Genomic DNA, 16949 nt, shown 5'->3' with positions numbered 1-16949 from the left:
CCAGAAGTAGGTGGCCAAGTATCTTTCTCTCAGGACTCCATCTGTCGGGCAACGGGAAGGTTAAACTGGGGGTAGGGTAGGGCAGAGGCTGAAGGGAGTTGGCCCAAACTTAAGGGACATCTAATCGCCCATTGATGGCCCATTGGTGGCTTCAGGCATGCTGGGTGAACACTCTACCACTGAGCCACATTCTCAGCTAGGATGATTTTTCCCCCTCTCAAACCCATATGGCCATTCCTCAGATAAATAGGAAGTAGGGGCTAGGATGAATATGAAGCACAAGTCTGGTTCCCCCCAAAATATTCCCCCGCCCCCTCTTCCCACACCCTGAGTTGAAGTTTCTCTTCTACCATTGAGTAATGAGAGAGGGAGAGGGGAGTCCCAAGAGAGTACCAACAACAGTGGCCCCCTGAGTCCCACATCCTTCCCCACACAAGTGGTCCTCCAGATTGTGATCTTACCTGACTCAATGTAAAGTCTAAACTGTCTCCCCACCACTGCAAGGCTCAGGAAGAAATAAAAGTCAGCCCAGGCCTCAGCCCACACCCAAAGTGGAAGCTCCTAGTCCCAGACCTACTTCCACCTCTGACTGCCTCTAGTTAGGCCAGACCCACCATTCACCACTATTTTGGTGGTGATGACCTCATGGATGGATTCCAGGAAGAAGGTCTATGGCAAAGAGCAGAAGCAGCAGGGTGAGCAGAGCAGAAGGATGTGGGGTGATTGCTCTGGGATCTTCCTTGGACCCCTCCCGTCCAGCCAGACCCATGCTGACCCAAAGCACGGACAAGGCCAGGGGGTGAGACGTTATGGAGGAGCAAAGGACTAAAGGAGGTACTGCTTTGTCTTGGAGGACTTGATTAATTCCAATTATAATTAATTCCAATTGTATTTGACCCATGCCAATCCCAAAGACAGCATGCAATGCCTCTCCATGTTGTTATTGGCCATGAGCGCTGTCCCTGAGCTCTTTTTCTCTAGGCTGGCACTCTACCACTTGAGTCACAATGCCACTTTTGTTTTCTGATGGTTCATCGATAAGAGTCTCATACCCTGTCCTGCCCAGACTGGCTTGGCACCGTGATCCTTCAGATCTTAGCTTCCTGAGTAACTAGGATGACAGGCATGAGCCACCAGTGCCCAGTATGTGATGCCTTTTGAAGGCATCTTGGCGAGTCTGTAAAGAGCCCCAAAGGGCCTGGATAGACCATGACCCAATCAAGGAGCTTGGATGGATGAAGGTTGACCTTCTAGCCATTCTGTTCCCCCAAAATTGAAGATGTCAAGTGATGTTGTATGCACCAAACACCTGGGCCAGCAGCCACCAGGCTTAGTGGGGGAAAAAGTAGAGAATACCCAAAGACTGCAGTGTAGAAATCTCTGATTTTGCATTCATGTGGTGTGTGTGTTTGTGTGTGTGTGTGTGTGTGTGTGTGTGTGTGTGTGTGTGAACTCAGGGCCTAGGCTCTATCCCTGAGTTTTCTTGGTCAAAATTAGTGCTGTGCCACTTGCTTTTCCATGGTTAATTGTAGGTAAGAGTCTCAAGGACTTTCCTCTCCAGGGTGGCTTTGAATCATGATGGGAGCCCCAGGGAAGCAAGTGTAAACACAACTCGCAAGTACAATCCCTATTGTGGGCCACTCCTGCCCCCTGGTGGCCACATGCGGAACATGCGGTCTCATGCCATTATCCTCTAGAGTTCAATGTGGGCAAGTTACTAGGGCCAAGCTGACTTTTGCTCACCCTGATTCCTGATGCCAGAGCAGGTCTGTTCCACCCTAGGCCAAGAGAGCTCCAGGCAGCCCAGCTTTCCAGGGACACAGGGAAGGGAGAGGTCAGCTCCAGGCTGAGCTAAGAGCCTTTGCCCACGGATACCCCAACTTGGCTGTACTTATCACCATAAGACCTGTCAAAGAACAACACCAAAAAACAAAATTGGAGCTGTGCCTCCAAGTGGTAGAGCTCTAGCATTGAACCAAAGAGCTCAGGGACAGGGCCCCCAAGCTTTGAGTTCAAGACCCCCAGCTGACTTCCCCATAAAACACAGCTTGTCTAAATGTGAACTAGTAGGATTTGTGAAGTGTTTCTGAAGAATGGTGATACTGAAGAAAGCACCCTAATTCTAATGACAGCTGAACTTGTGACATACAGCTATGTGCTGCATCCTTCACAGGGTGCTATTTACTAGGTCCTTCCCTCATGGGAGTTATATGCTGAGTCCTCAAAAAGGTGCTGTTTGCTGAGTCATCCCAAAGGGTGCTATGTGCTGAGTCCCTGAGAAGAGTGGGCCATCCTGGGATTTTTAAAGGGGGCTTTGTGCTGAGTCCATTACACAAAGTATTGTATGCTGAGTCCTTCAAGAGTTGTGGTGTGGAATGCATCCTAAAAGGTCCTGCTATGTGTGAGCCATTGAGAAGAAAGGGATGGGGTGTATTTTGAGTGCTGTGTGCCAAGTCCTTTACATAGGGTGCTCTGTACTGTCCTTCAAATGGTGCTGTGTGCTGAGAGCTTCCACAGTGTGGTATGTGCTGAGTCCTTCAAAATAGTTCTGTGTGCTGAGTTTATCTATGGAAGCTGTGTGTTTTACACAGCGTGCTTCAACACAGATTGTGATGAGTCCCTGGGAAAGAGTGCTATGTGCTGAGTGTTTCAAAGCGTGCCATTCACTGAGTCCTTTACACTGTGGGCTATAGACTCCCTCCTTCAAATGGTGCTGGGTAGAGTACTCAGCATACTTCATGCTGAGTCCTTCAAAGGGAGCTGTGTGCTGAGTCATTTACACAGGGGGCTTTGTGCTGATTTTGGAAGTGTGCTGTGTGCTGAGTCATCCCAAAGGGTGCTATGTTCTGAGTCCTTGAGAGGTGGTTATCTCCAACAATCACACAGACACAAACACAAGCACACATACACACAGGAGTGTCACCATGCACCTACTTAGTGTGTGGAGTGGAGGGGGATGGAGAAGAGTCTCCTCCAGCGGTGGGGCTGAGGGGAGATTCGATCCCCTGGGCCGATACTGGGGGTGGGGGGTAGTGCTGAGCTGAGGTAAGGCTGCAATTGCCATGGTCTAGAAGCCTCAGGGCCCAGTCAGGGCTGCAATTGTGGCCAGGGGTGGGGGCGGGGCCCAGGGGAGGAGGGGGCGGGGCCCAGGAGCACACTTTGGTGGCAGCAATGGCCAGGAGCCCAAGGGGCCAGGGGTGTCTGTGCAGCAGGGGTGGGTGGCCCAGGAGAGGAGTGTGGGGCCCAGCGAGAGCTGGGAGAAGAGCGAGCACCCGTGGAAATGGCTTCAGTAGCTGGCGGCTGCTCCGATCATAGTGTGGGTCCTGGCCGGGAGCGCAGAGCATGCGGAGCCTGCATGGCAGGCACATTACTACATGCAGCCCCTCGGAAGCACCCAGCCATGGTGGCCCTGAGTCTGAGGACCCAGTGCGGGAAGCAGGGCAGAGGCAGTGGCTACTGAGGCTGAGGTGGTGGCTGAGGAGGAGCAGAGGCTGTGCGGAGCTCCACCACGCGCCCGCGCTGCGTTTCAAACATGGCACTGCTGGCTGGGACCCCCGGAGTCTCTAGCAGTCACCTGGCGGGGATGTTGCACCCCTGGCCTGCTTGTGGCCCTGACTTGGTTCTGGCCCTCGGTCCTCAGACTCCCGGTGGCGCGCACCCGGAGTGAGTCGCAGCATACAGCTTCTCCCAGCAGCACACGTGAGTGGCCGACCTGAGCTCCCACACCCCACAACCCCCCCTGTAAACCCTGTCCCCCACGCTACCCTTCCTCCCCACCCTCGTGAACCCGGACCCTTGCCTCTTGCCTCCCCCTCCTTTCCTGCCTGCGCCTCCCCCGTGCCCCACAGTCTGTCCTGGCTCTGCCACAAATGCACCCCAGGGGTAGGGGGTGGAGGTGGGTGTCCACCTGGGAATCTCACCCTCATCCCTAGTGGCCAGTGTTCCAGGAAAAGGGGAGCTGCAGGGACGGAGTGGTGGGGGCACCACAGAGCCCCTGGCCTTTGCAGTGGGAGCCACACAGCTGTGCTTCTGCACCCTTCCTCTCCCTGGTGGGAACCTGGTGGCTTTAGTCAGAGGTGGGGAGCTGCACCTCCACACTTGCCTTCTCGATTCTTTTCCCTTTTGCTGGGCAGGGGGTGTTGGATGCAGAAGATAGACCCCGTTGTTGTGTGAGCCCTTGTCTTCTGTGCTCAGTCAGTCTTTCACATGAGGACATTCCCAGAAGAGCCCACTAGAGAGGTGAGGGCACTGGGGTCAGATAGAAGGTGGGTATTTGGGAGAAACACACACCCCCTCTGACACACATACAACCGGCCTGTACCCCCAACCCCAGCTGTCAACAGTTCTGACTGGGTGATCACATTTTCCATTTCTGCCAGCTTCTGCTAGTGCTCCCAGTCCATCTGGTCTCCTTGTCCTCCCCAAGAATTTGCCAAGTTGTCCAGAAGTATGTAGGAGGGAAGTAGGGAGTCCAACCATGTATATAGCCTTTAGGACCCCATCAAAGTCCCCAACAACACCCCCACCCCAGGTCAGACACCTTTCTGGAGGCACCTGCTTTGTTTTCTGTGCAGGCACTGAGAAGCCACGTGTCTCAGGAATCCTTCACCCAGCACTCTGGCCTAGGGTTTTGGTGAATGGGGAGTCAAGGCTGGTTGTTCCCAATGGGAAGGGTCTGGCCCTGGAGAAAGGGAGAATCAGGGTGGCTCTGCATTATTAGACCATTGTTCCCCTTGGGTGAGATCCCCTGGTTCTGACAAGGGAACCCCTGTTTCCAGCTAGTACATTGCCCAGATGAGAAACCAACAAACTCAGGAGAAACACTGCTCTGAATCTGTGTGTGTGTGTGTGTGTGTGTGTGTGTGTGTATGAGAGAGAGAGAGAGGGAGAGAAAGAGAGAGAGAGATCATCTTTCTCATTGTACAGTCACCATGTCTAAAAAGAGCAAAAGCATTTTATTTGTGTGTATGTGTGTATTTGTTATTCTTTTTCAATTAATGCCCAGTATGAGCCCAGCCATAATTTTTGTTTTCTCTTTCACCGTTTCATGGCTCCTTTAGGGAAGGTTTCAGTAGATGTTCCTTTCCACCTCTTTCTTCCCCTTTCCTGCAGCCCACAGTAGCTGCTGGACCTGCGTGGGTCTCCCCTAGGAGGCCTGTGTGAACCACAGACCAGAGTGGACACCTGCTCTTCTGTCTTCAGCCAGAAAGCTCATGAGGCTACTGTGACCACAGCCGCACTCTTCCAGCCAGACAGTCTGCTCTAGTGTGTATAGTTGGAGCTAATTCAAGGTTGGGAATGAGTCTGCCAAACATAAATAGAGAATGAGATGGAAGGTAGTAGGGCAGGGGCTGTGAATCTAGGAGTGTCTGGGAAGTGACGAAAGGTGTGACATAGCATATGGTTCATCACGACTGAGGATGAGAGGGGAATCTTACCCAGGGTATTGAGGGTGTAAGTGGGCATCTGGGCAGTGAGCTCCAGCCCCCCAATGTTGGCGTGGATTCCCTCTAGGGGCAGTGTACTGGTGGGTAGTCCTTCCTGGAGTCCTGCAGACTCCAAGCTGTGTCCCTCCTGGGCTGTTTCCAGCTGGGCAATGGTAGGCAAGTGTGTTCCCCCTGCTGGAGCCTACTTGGGATCAGGACATGGCAGTTAGCTAGGGCTCTCTGAATGCCATTTTCCGTAACCTGCTGTAGGCTGTCTGGAAGGAAAAGGGGACCACTGACTTTGGAACCCTTTAAGTTTGATTGGGACAAGTTGAAATGCCAGCTTTTCCAGGGTTTTTTCCTTGAAGCTGGCAATTTCTACTAATGCTTGGGATACTGGGTCAAATGAGATGGACCATTTCAGCCACCAAACAATGACATTCAAGCAGCACAAGCAGAGTTCCTGAGCCAAATGGTCTCCTGCTATGAACGATGTGCCTTGACTGCCTTTCTCCGGCAGCTGCCGATTCTCCTCCGGCTCTCTCTAGGGTGATCACTACAGTCGAGAATGTTGTAGGGAGCAGAGATTGTGACCTTGCCATCTGCAGCCTGATCGCTGTGAGCAGAGACAATTCCCAGAACCTGTACTGGACTCTGGGAGATTCAGAGACCCAGGATGCCTCAAGGATCCTTTTCTGCAACATGAAAATTAGGTGCCGGATATGGTGGACCAACCTGTCTGGCGCTAGGAGTGCAGAGGAGGCCCCTTGAGCCAGGCTTTCGCCTCACCACAACCTTGTTCACAGCTGAGTGGGGAATTGAGTGCCATACAGCTGCTCAGTGGCTGGACAGAGATCTTTGAGAAGATAGGCATCCCAGAGGCCCCAGAATACAGTGAGTACATCATGGCTCATGTCCTTGGAACCAAAACAGTTAAGTGCGGTGGCACCAGGAGGGTGGGAAGAGGGAGGAGGGAGAACTGTGGGAGAGCTGCATCAGGCTTTACCCCCACCCAGAATGCTTACCTGAGTTGGATGGGACTTTTCTGTAGTATTGTCATAGACAGATGCTCATCTATTTGTCTAACAAAATGGTACAGTGTGTGCCAGTTCCTGGGGGGGAGAGAATGGGGGTTATACATGATGAAAGGTTCCAGTGCTGGTTCCACAGCACATGAAGAAATCTTGGTTTGAGCTGGATGCTGTTGCCTCACACCTATCATCCTAGCTACTGAGGAGGCTGAGATAGGAGGATTGAGGCTTAACTCCCTGGCAGAAAAGCCTGTAAGACTCTTATCTCCAACTGACTACCAAAAAGAAAATGCCAGAAATGGATGAGTAGCTCAAGCTGTAGACTGTTGGCCTTGAGTAAAAAGGCTCAGAGACAGCACCCAGGCTCTGAGTTCATGCCCAGGAGTGACACAAAGAAAGGAAAGAGAAAGAGAGGAGGGAAGGATAGAGGGAGAAAAGGAGGAAAGGAAGGAAGAAGGGAGCATGCAAGCCTTGGTTTGGAGTCCCTGGATCAAGGGAGCCAACCATTCACAATCTCTTTGGGGACAGTTTCAGAGCATAAAGCTGGTGCTTAGGACCAAGTCACTGACCCATTCATGACATCAGCAACTTCATGACATCCAAATCTGAGTGGTTGCTGACTGCAGAGGGAAACAGCCTCGGGTAGACCTTAGGGCTCAGGGTGGGTCACAGAATTTCAATCTCCCCTGGCTCAAGGAGTTTATTTTCTGGTGAGATAAGAAGAAAATGTCCAAGGGCAAGGGAGGTATAGTGTGAGGGAATGGCAAGACGGGGAGGGGGCGATTGGGGGGGGTGGCAAGGGATAAGCAGGAAGATGAAGAGGGAGGACAATCCCAGATCCAGTGTCTCAGGCCATTGGAGCCATGACCTCAACTGACAACCTAGACCATCAGTGATAGAATCTTCAACCCAGCCACATGGCTATTAAAAGTCCTGGCACTCTGGGTTCACTGTTGACAACCTGGCTGTCATCCACTGTAGGATGCCTGTGCAGTACATCCTTGGGGACTGGGACTTTTGCTGGTTCAATCTGAAGATGACACCCCCAGTGTTCATTCCTCAACCAGAGACAGAGGTAAGCGTGCCACTGGAACAGGACACCCAAGGAATGAGGGCGAGAGTCAGAGCCGTGTTGCCCCCAGACTTCATGTAGGGGACTCTAGGGCCCCGTGACTGCCAACCGCAGAGGTAGAGGTGGGTCTCTTTGCTGGCTCAGCCTTTAGTCTAGATGGCAGATGTGGGAGGGTCCGACTGAAGGTCAAGGCTAGTGGGAAAACAGGAGGCACTGAGCTGGGAGCAGGGTTGTTTTTTGAGGATACTCACTGAAAGATTAAAAATTGACCATTACCATTACTAACTTGCTAACTGCTGATTCTGCTTCTGTAAACTTGCTTACCCTAGCATTGACCCTTCCCTTCCCAAAAATGAGTTAAGAAGTTTCAGAGACCAGATGCCGGCCCCAGGACAAGGTCAGTGGTCGCAGATTAAAAACAACAGACAGTACTTGTTCCTAAGTTCCCATTTAGAAATTCCCCAGACAAGACCTTGAGATAATGACCACCTGGCAAGACCACAAGCTAAGCCAAATGTCAACCAATCATAGGCCTGTAACCATGTAAACCCCCCTTAAAACAACCATGGGCCAGTCATTTTACAAAGAGTGTTACAAAATTTCCCGCGTGGCAAAGTTATTTTTGGTGTATATGGTGACCTTTAAATGGACCAATCATGGGATGCTTTGTGTTATGCGTTAATCTTGTGGTTTTTGCCTTTAAAAAAGGCTTGTAACCATTGCTCGGGCTCCCTGTCTGCTCAGGACAGAGAGTCCATTTGCGCAAATGTCAAATAAACTCCTCTTGCTTATTGCATCTTCCGGCCTGGAGTCTGAGTTTTCTGGGGCGCCCTCCCATTGACGAAAGCATCCTAGGGGACTAGGGTCTTTGACTCACAACCCAAGAACATTCCTGAGATGGATCAGCCCTTTTCTCCTCCCTGAGAGAGAGGGGCCTAGAGCCCTCCAGTCTGCATCCCTTGGCTGAGAAATTCATTCATTCCCATAACCTTTGTTTGGATAACTAGATCTCACCTGACTGCCCAGTGTCAAGGTAGGACAGTGAGAGATCTTGAGTCCTTGATGAGGTCATGGGATCCTCAGTATGAGATTGTACTTGAATGTCCTGACTTGGTGCATGGTCAGTCCCATCTCAGCCTGCCATGATCTAGGACATAGAATCTAGAGAATCAGAGAAGGTTGGGGTCTATTCTGTGAGTCTTGAGTATTATGTGTGAGCTTTGAGCCCCCGTGTGCTCACCTGATTCCTTTTTTTGGGTGGCTCTATGCTAGAAAAAGCTAAAAACTAGGGCCTGGGTCCCATCCCTTGTTTCATGCTCAAAGCTAGCACTCTACCATTTGAGCCACAGCTCCACTTGCAAGGTTTTGGGGTGGTTAATTGGAGATAAGAGTTCTGAATGACTTTGCTGCCAAGGGTTGCATCCAGCTTCAGTCCTCAGATCTCAGTCTCCTGAGGGGATAGGATGACAGGCATAGAAAAGCATCTTTGGCCAGATGCCAGTGGCTCATGGCTGTCATCCTAAGTACTCAGGAGCTGAATCTTAGGATCACGGGTAAAAGCCACCTTGGGCAGGTAAGACCCTCAGACTCTTCTCTCCAATGAAGCACCGGAAAATTGGAAGTGGTGCTCTGGCTCAAGTAGTAGAGTGCTGGACTTGAGCTGAAGAGCTCAGGGATAACACCCAGGCCCAGAGTTCAAGCCCCACAACCAACAAAAAGAAAGAAAGTAAAACATCTTAGCCTGCAAAGGACGGTGGAGGTGTGTTTGTGTGTATGTGTGTGTGGGTGGGTGATGGTGGTGGTAGACATTTAGCGCCCTGCTCAGTCATCATTTTAGATGGATTGTCCCAAACTCATTTCACGGCAGCCGATTCTTTACCACAGGTGAAGCTCTGGGTTGGATGTCGACCATTGGACCTCAGTCTCCTCATGGGACAGTTGTGAGTAAATAAGGGACTAATACAGAGTGTTCTCTGGAGCAGGGCCAGGCACAGAGGGAGCAGGTTTCAGATACAGTTCTCAACAATTCTGTGAGCATGAGTAATGGAGAAGCCAGGTGACCTACTCATGACCTCTAGCTGACAGGAATCTTGGCCTGATTTCTCTGCCATGCTTCCTAGGACAGTGGGTGTTATTCAGTCCACTTCTTGTGGTGGGAAGTCCACTTCTTGTCATTTGTGGGGATTGAATTCTGGGCCTGAATGCTATCCCTGAGCTCTTTAGAACAAGGCTAGTACTCTACCCCCTGAGCCACAGCATCACTTCCGGTTTTCTGTTGGTTCTTTGAGGATAAGAGTCTCACAGACATTCCTCCTGAGCCAGCTATGAACCACGATCTTCACATCTCAGCCTCCTGTGTAGGTAGGATTATATGTCTGAGCCACCGGGACCTGGCTTAAGTGTAATTCTGGCCCTCTGTCTCTCTCTCTCTCCCTTTCTGTCTCTATCTCTGTCTCTCTGTCTCTCTCTCTCTCCCTCTCTCTTTCTCTCAGGAATTGGTAGAATGAGTGCTGGAGGAGGTGGCCCATCATCCCCATGTGGCTGGAACCCAAGGTAGCCTTCTCATTCTGGAGGTAGACTGTGGGTCAGGAGCTGTTTTGCTCAGCCAGTTGAACCAGCTTCATGAGGTAAGCCCCTCTGTGCTCTGGCTAGACCATAATGGTTATTCATTGTCCATCCCATGAGTCCCTCCCCACATCCCTCTGCTACACTGTTGAAGGAAAGTGGATGAGAAGGTGTCACCTTGTCCCCCTGCCCAGCACAATCCAGGGCCTCTGACCCATACCACAGCCTATCTGAGAAGACCCTGGCTATAAGACAATATAAACACTCCAAGTGTACTACCCTTTGCTGGGGAGTGTCATTTCGGTTAGGGGGTCGGGGTTCAGAGGAAAGACCCCAGACCTGACACCTCCCATTGGACATTTGTTCTTGTGACAGTGCCAAGTCATTGCTGTGGATAAGGACAAAGCCTCCATCAGACTGACCCAGAACAATGCTCAAAGATAGGTAGGCTGTTGAAGTATCAAACACACTCATGTCTGCGTCCTACTCCCAAGGAGGTGTAGTGTGGGTGGCCTGGCCCTGGGCCTAAGGGATTATAAATGGATGGTGGCGGCCAGGAGATCATGGCGCCCACCCATCATCCTGGCTCTCTGGGAGGCTGAGGTCTGATGGTTATGACTCAGAGCAACGGGGCAGGAAAGTCCGTGAGAATCTTATCTCCCATAAACCACCTCCCTCCCCAAAACCACACACAAAAAAGCCAGATGTGGTGCTGTGGCTCAACTGGTAGAGCCTCAGCCTTGAACAAAACAATCTCAGGGATACACCCAGGGCCTGAATCCAAGCCCTAGGACAAACACAATCATGAAATAAATGATAAGTGTACACCTTTTATCTGACTACCAAGAAAGATGTATTTAGTTTTCTCACTGGTACATGTAGCCAAAGGTAAGGGGCTCCCTTTCATGTTCCCCTAACCCTCTCCTTCTCTCCTTTATCTGTCCAGGCTTAGGTTGCAGGACAGAATTCGGATCATCCCCTGAAAGTGACCTTAGATACCCTCCCTCATCCACCTCCCTTGGGGTCAGGATCCTGGATGCTCTCCCTGCTGGGAGGATGAAGCACCACAGAGATGAGGGTAGGTATCCCCAACACTCACACACATACACACACACAAACACACAAACACCCCTAAGCCAACTCAGACTAGCCTTTTCCATAGACACTTTATCTCCTTGGATTAACTGACCTAGGAGAGGAATTTGATCCCCTGTAACTGATAATTTTATCTTGGGCTTGCTAGTTGGCAGGAGATAAACAGGAGCAAACAAAACCAAAAAGCCTTTGGTCCCGGTCACCTGGGGTTCAGGCTCATGCCTGTCATCCTGGCTACTCCAGAGGCTGATATCTGAGGATCACAGTTTGAAGCCAGCCATAAGCTGGAAAGCCCGTGAAACTCTACTCTCCATGGAACCACTAAAAAGCCAGAAGTGGAGCTGTGTCTCAAGTGGTAGATCACCAGCCTTGAGCAATAAAACTCAGAGAAATAGCTCCCAGATCCTCAGTTCAAGCCCACAGAAAGAAATGGCCCTGTCTTGTTGCCCACAGATTGCCCAGGCCTCCAGCTCTCTCTCTCGGAGTGTGATACAACACCTGCCCCTGGGTGGTGAATCAGGGCCTTCTGAAATCCGGTGGTGGAATCCAGGCCTTCCCCTTCATGCATTCTCAACCCACACTGGCTGGAAGGTAGAGCCTGACAAGGCTGGCAGCCTGCACAGCGGAGAGGCTCCAGCTTTTCCAAGGTGATTGGAAAGGGTTTCTTGGAGACAGCATTTGAAAAGGGGTTCTTGCTTAACAAGGAGGCTCTGAAGGAAGCACAGAGAGCAAAGGTGCTGCAGATGATGGGCAACATAGCAGAGCGTGTTCATTTCCAGCCAGGGCTGCTGGTGAGAGACTTGGTATAGATGTGTGAGACTGTCCCAAGACAGGCCTGAGGGGTCACAGAAGAACAGCTATCTAGGGCTGGGATTTTGTCTTAGAGGTAGAGGGCTCACCTAGTACACAGGAAAGCATAAGTTCAATTCCTAGGCCCTGCATACACAGAAAAATCTGGAAGTGTCACCGTGGCTCAGGTGAAAGAGCACTGCCCTGGAGACAAAGAAAGTCAGCCACAGAGCCGGAGCCCTGAGGTCAGGCCCCAGGGCTGTCACCATAAAACAGTTCTCCCAGTGACTTTGAGACAGTTGGATGGTTATGCCCTGAAGCTCTCAGTAGATCCATCCATGCTTTGTGTCTCCTTGACAGAGGGCTGCTGGACACTCCTTCTGCCCTGGACACCCCTGTGCCCGGTTATCAGCAACCCTCCCAACGTCTTCCACCGGGACTTGGAGCAGCTGGCCCCAGAAGTCCTCAGGTATTGGTTGGGTGGGGCAGGGAAACATAGAGCAGGCCCCAGAACTCCTCGTGGGTCTGATCTGCCCTGGAAGACCAGACAATCCAGAGGAGGCAGATGGGAGGATAGAGGGGGTTAGTGATGTGGAGGGGGCCCTTTAATCCCCATGGCCCCACCCAGATTCTAGCCTCCCTTTGCTGTCCCTGAGGGAGGTAGTGGGGTATCTAGGTGGTAGCATCTTGAGAAGGACTAGGTGGAAATTCTGAAGGACTAGACACCTTAAGCCATGAGCCGGTGGCTCATGCCTGTCATCCCACACCTGTCATCCTGGCCACTCAAGAGGCTGAGATCCAGAGGATCTCATTTCCCACCCCAGGCAGGAAAGTCCCTCCAGAGCCTCATCTCCAATCTCCAACCGGAAGTGACACTGTGGCTCAAGTGGTAGAGCACTGGCTTTGAGGAAAATTAGACATCAGGGACAGTACCCAAGCCCTGAGTTCAAGCCCCTCAACCAAAAAACAAGAACAAAAACAAAAAACCAAACAAGAAAGAAAGACACCCCTTCCTTGCTTGCAAGAGATAGTAAAGTAGTAGGGTTGCTGTGGTTGTGAGACTAGATGCTGGCCTCACTGTACGGACATTTCTAATAACTCCCCAGGTTTACCCCAGTGTGAAGCCATAGCAGGGGTGGGTGGTGCCTTACCAAGAACTCCAGAGGTCGTGGCCTGTGGCAGGCAGGGAGTGGGTCAATGGGAGCAGAGGTGGGATGGTAGTGTCAATTATATGCTCTCCATCCATGGAAGAATGGTTTTGGATGCTGGTGACCAAGTCTGAAGTGTAGGGTTACATTTGGTTTGTGTCTTGATGAGTTGGGTTTTCCCTTGGTATAAGCAGGTGGCTGCATGAGGAGGCTACAATGCTTGATGAGAAATGTACTCCTTATCTTGCCCATGTAATTGTAACCCCTCTGTACAGTATTTTCACAATAAAAAAAGAAAGAAAGAAAAGAGCTGAAGAAAAAAAAAGGTGGGTGTATCCTGGCCCTGCCAGTGGCTCATAACTGTCATCCTAGCTACTCAGGAGGCTGAGATCTGAGGATCACTGTTCAAAGCCAGCTAGTGCAGGAACATCTGTGAGACTTTACCTCCAATGAACCACCAGAAAATTGGATGTGGTGCTCTGGCTCCAGTAGTTGTGCGCACACTTTCATCTAAAGAGCTGAAGGCCTGCTGGCAGGCTCAAAGTTCAAACCCCATAACCTAAAATCACACAAAAGGTAGCTGAATTTTCTGCATAACAGTGTGTACAGTAGAAATGCCATGATGTGTTGTGAACCATTCCAGACATGTGAGAGGCTCTGAGTTTTGCCTGCAGTTGGTCTGATGATGGTAGTGCCATCATCTCTGGGGTGGAATATTCAGGGTGCTCAGGGACTGCTGAGGCTTTGGGCTACCACTGTGTGTGTCTGTGTGTTTGTGTGTCTTTTGTCTGTGTGTGTCTGTGTCTGAGTTTGGATGTAGAAGACCTGGGTCTTGAATTCAGGGTCTAGTTGAAGTTCCTATGCTTCTATGCTCAAAGCTAGTGCTCTAACACTTGAGCTGCAGCTCCGTTTCTGGCTATTCGGTGGTTCATTGGAGATAAAAGCCTCACAGACATTTCTGTGCTGGCTGGCTTTGACCTCAGCCTCCTGAGTAGCTAGGATGAAAGGTGTGAGACACCAGTGCCATATTTGTGTGTGTGTGTGTTTCCCTCATCTTTCTCTGTCCTCTTCATGGGTGCCTATCTGCCTCTTTCTGACCTTGGATGGTGCCCCTCTTCCACACCGGCCTTGCCTTTAGCCTCCTATCAGGGTCTACAATGAGTCCTAAATGGCCAGATACATGAGTTCAAGCTTTTCTTTGGGTCCCAAGTCCAGCTGTCCAAATTTTGGCCTCCTGCAGGGGATTCTGGGTCAGCAAGGACAGCTGCAATAGAGTCTTGCCTGTCTCTGGGTGGGGAACTCAGACATGGGATGTCCTGCCCTTTTCCTCAGCTAGACCTCTGGCTGCATGTCCCTCAGCAGGCTGGCAGTGGAGTGGGGGAAGGGGATTGCCGGTGGCTCTGGCCAACTCCAGCTTGATAGCGGACTGAAGGCCGCCCAAGCAAGGAGGATTTCGGGCTGCCTTAAAGATGAGGCCAAGGTGGTTTGGAAATATCTGTTGGTGTCTAGGAAATGTCTATGTACTTTATCGCAGGCAAGTCTATCTTCCAGCTCCAGCTGGGCCTCTCCAATCCTTCTAGAGAATTCTGGATGCCCAGAATATAGAGGCACAGACTTTAGATTCCAGGGCCAGGGAATTGGGGTAGGAGAGACTGGTATGGCCAATACCTCAATGTTCTGGGGCATTAGCCTTGACCTGGGTATGCCCCCCTTGTGTACATTCACTTCTTAACCCAGAGCTGGCCAGAAACAGGCCACTTGTGGTGGTGCTGTAGAAGTGGCAGGAGTGGAAGTGAGATCTAGGATGACCAAAATCTGGATTTATGGCCTCTGGGTGGGGGGGACAAAAGATGTCTTAAAAAAAAATCTCTTAGAGCTGGAACTCAAGGCCTAGGCACTGAGCTTGCTTTGCTCAAATATAACACTCTACCATTTAACCACAGCCCACATTTCATCTTTTTTACTAGTTTAGTGGAGATAAGGGTCTCATGAACTTTCCTGCTTGGGCTGGCTTCAAACTGCCATCTTAAGAGCTCAGCCTCTTGAGTAGCTACGATTGCTAGTATGAGCCACTGGCACCTCCTAAGGATGTTAGTGTGTGTGTGTGTTTGTGTGTGCGTGTTTACCAGGGCTTGAACTAAGAGCCTAGGTAGTATCCTTTAGCTTGTTTGCACAAGGCTCGTGCTCTACCACTTGATCTACAGTAGCTCTGCTTCCCAGCTTTTTGGTGATTCATTGGATATAAGAGTCTGCCCAGGCTAGCTTTGAATCTTGCTTGATCCTCATGTGTCAGCCTTGAGTAGCTAGGATTATAGGCATGAGCCACTGGCATCTAGCTTCAAGGATATCTCTTCATACTGTCTTCTGTTCTAACAGCTATCTACTTATCCTGGCCTAGATCTCTGATCTCCACATCAGCTCCCAGCAGCCCTTGACTGTGTGGAGAACATAAAGCTCAAACCTGTCAAGCATCCTATTTCTCTGTCCTCAGGGGAGGGTAAGTTTCCTCTGAAGACTGGAGAAGTAGTGGGAGGGGGAGGAAGGTTAGCTGTAGGTGGGTGCTAGGCTGGGAGAGAGGTACACTGTCTTAGCCAAGAAGGAAAGTGTGGCCAGATGTTAATAGCTCATGCTCTCATATTCCTAGCTCCTCAGGAGGCTGAGATCTAAGGATTGGCATTCAGAGGCAGCCTAGCTCACTTTTCTTTTCTTTTCTTTTTTAGTATCAGTAGGATCTTTTTTTGTGTGTGAAAATACTGTACAGAGGGGTTACAATTACATGGGCAAGATAATGAGTACATTTCTTATCACCAGCTCACTTTTCTAAAGTGTGTGAGACTCTCCTTTCAAATAACCACCTGAAAGCTGGAAGAAAAGCTGTGGCTCAAGTGGTAGAGTTGCTAGACTTGAATGAAAAATTGAGGGACAGATCCCGGGTCCTGAGTTCAAGTACCAAGTCCTAGTACCAAGATGTGCCCATGTGCGAGTGCGCACACACACACACACACACACACACACACACACACACACTCACACACACACAGAGGTAGCTGGTAATGATGAGCTGAGCTAGAACTGGGGACAGGCGAGAGGCACAGTCATAGTAAACTCTTGACACATAAGTTATTTCTCCCCAACTTATTCTTGGACTGAGGGGTCTGGGCCATGGCAGTGAGTTCCATGGAATCTGCGCCTCCATCCATGTATAGGGTACAGGACCAAGGGAAGAACACGATGGATGCTCGTTTATACTTGGTGCATGATTGCAGACCTTCATCTGCCGCTGAACATTGGTGACGAAAGAAGGGCTCTGAGCCCTGGGAAGCAGCAGCCAGCCAGCTGTGGATTCCTGTGCCTACAAATCTTTCATGAGCCCAACTCAACACCCACCCAAGGTGTGCCTGACAAATTTGCCCCCGTGAGTAGGCATTACATGCTGTGCCATCTTGCAGCTCTTGCCCCTCCTGGCCCAGAAATCTGGTCTGAAATGTTGATTTACTGCTCAGATCCACACTGCACCCATGACAGATGCCATTCTGATGCCATTCTGGCCAATGTCCTCCGTGCCCCAAGGCTAGAACCTTCTCTGATACTTTGGCCCGCTATGTAGGCAAAAGCTCCCAAAGAGTCTGCTTTTAAGACTTGTAAGACATGTAGATATTGGGAGACCCTTAAAGGTCCACTGGAAATTACTCTGCCTAGAGCCACAGAGTGAGGTTCAAGCATGCCAGGTGTTGGTCATGGGGCTAGAACTCTGGGCCTGGGCACTGTCCCTTAAGCTCTTCAGCTTACCACTTGAGCCACAGTACCACTTCCCGTTTTCCTG

Source organism: Dipodomys spectabilis, unplaced genomic scaffold, assembly GCF_019054845.1.
Source record: "Dipodomys spectabilis isolate Male_0828 unplaced genomic scaffold, ASM1905484v1 ptg000507l, whole genome shotgun sequence".
Lineage (NCBI taxonomy): Eukaryota > Metazoa > Chordata > Mammalia > Rodentia > Heteromyidae > Dipodomys > Dipodomys spectabilis.
This window is presented reverse-complemented; position numbering follows the sequence as displayed.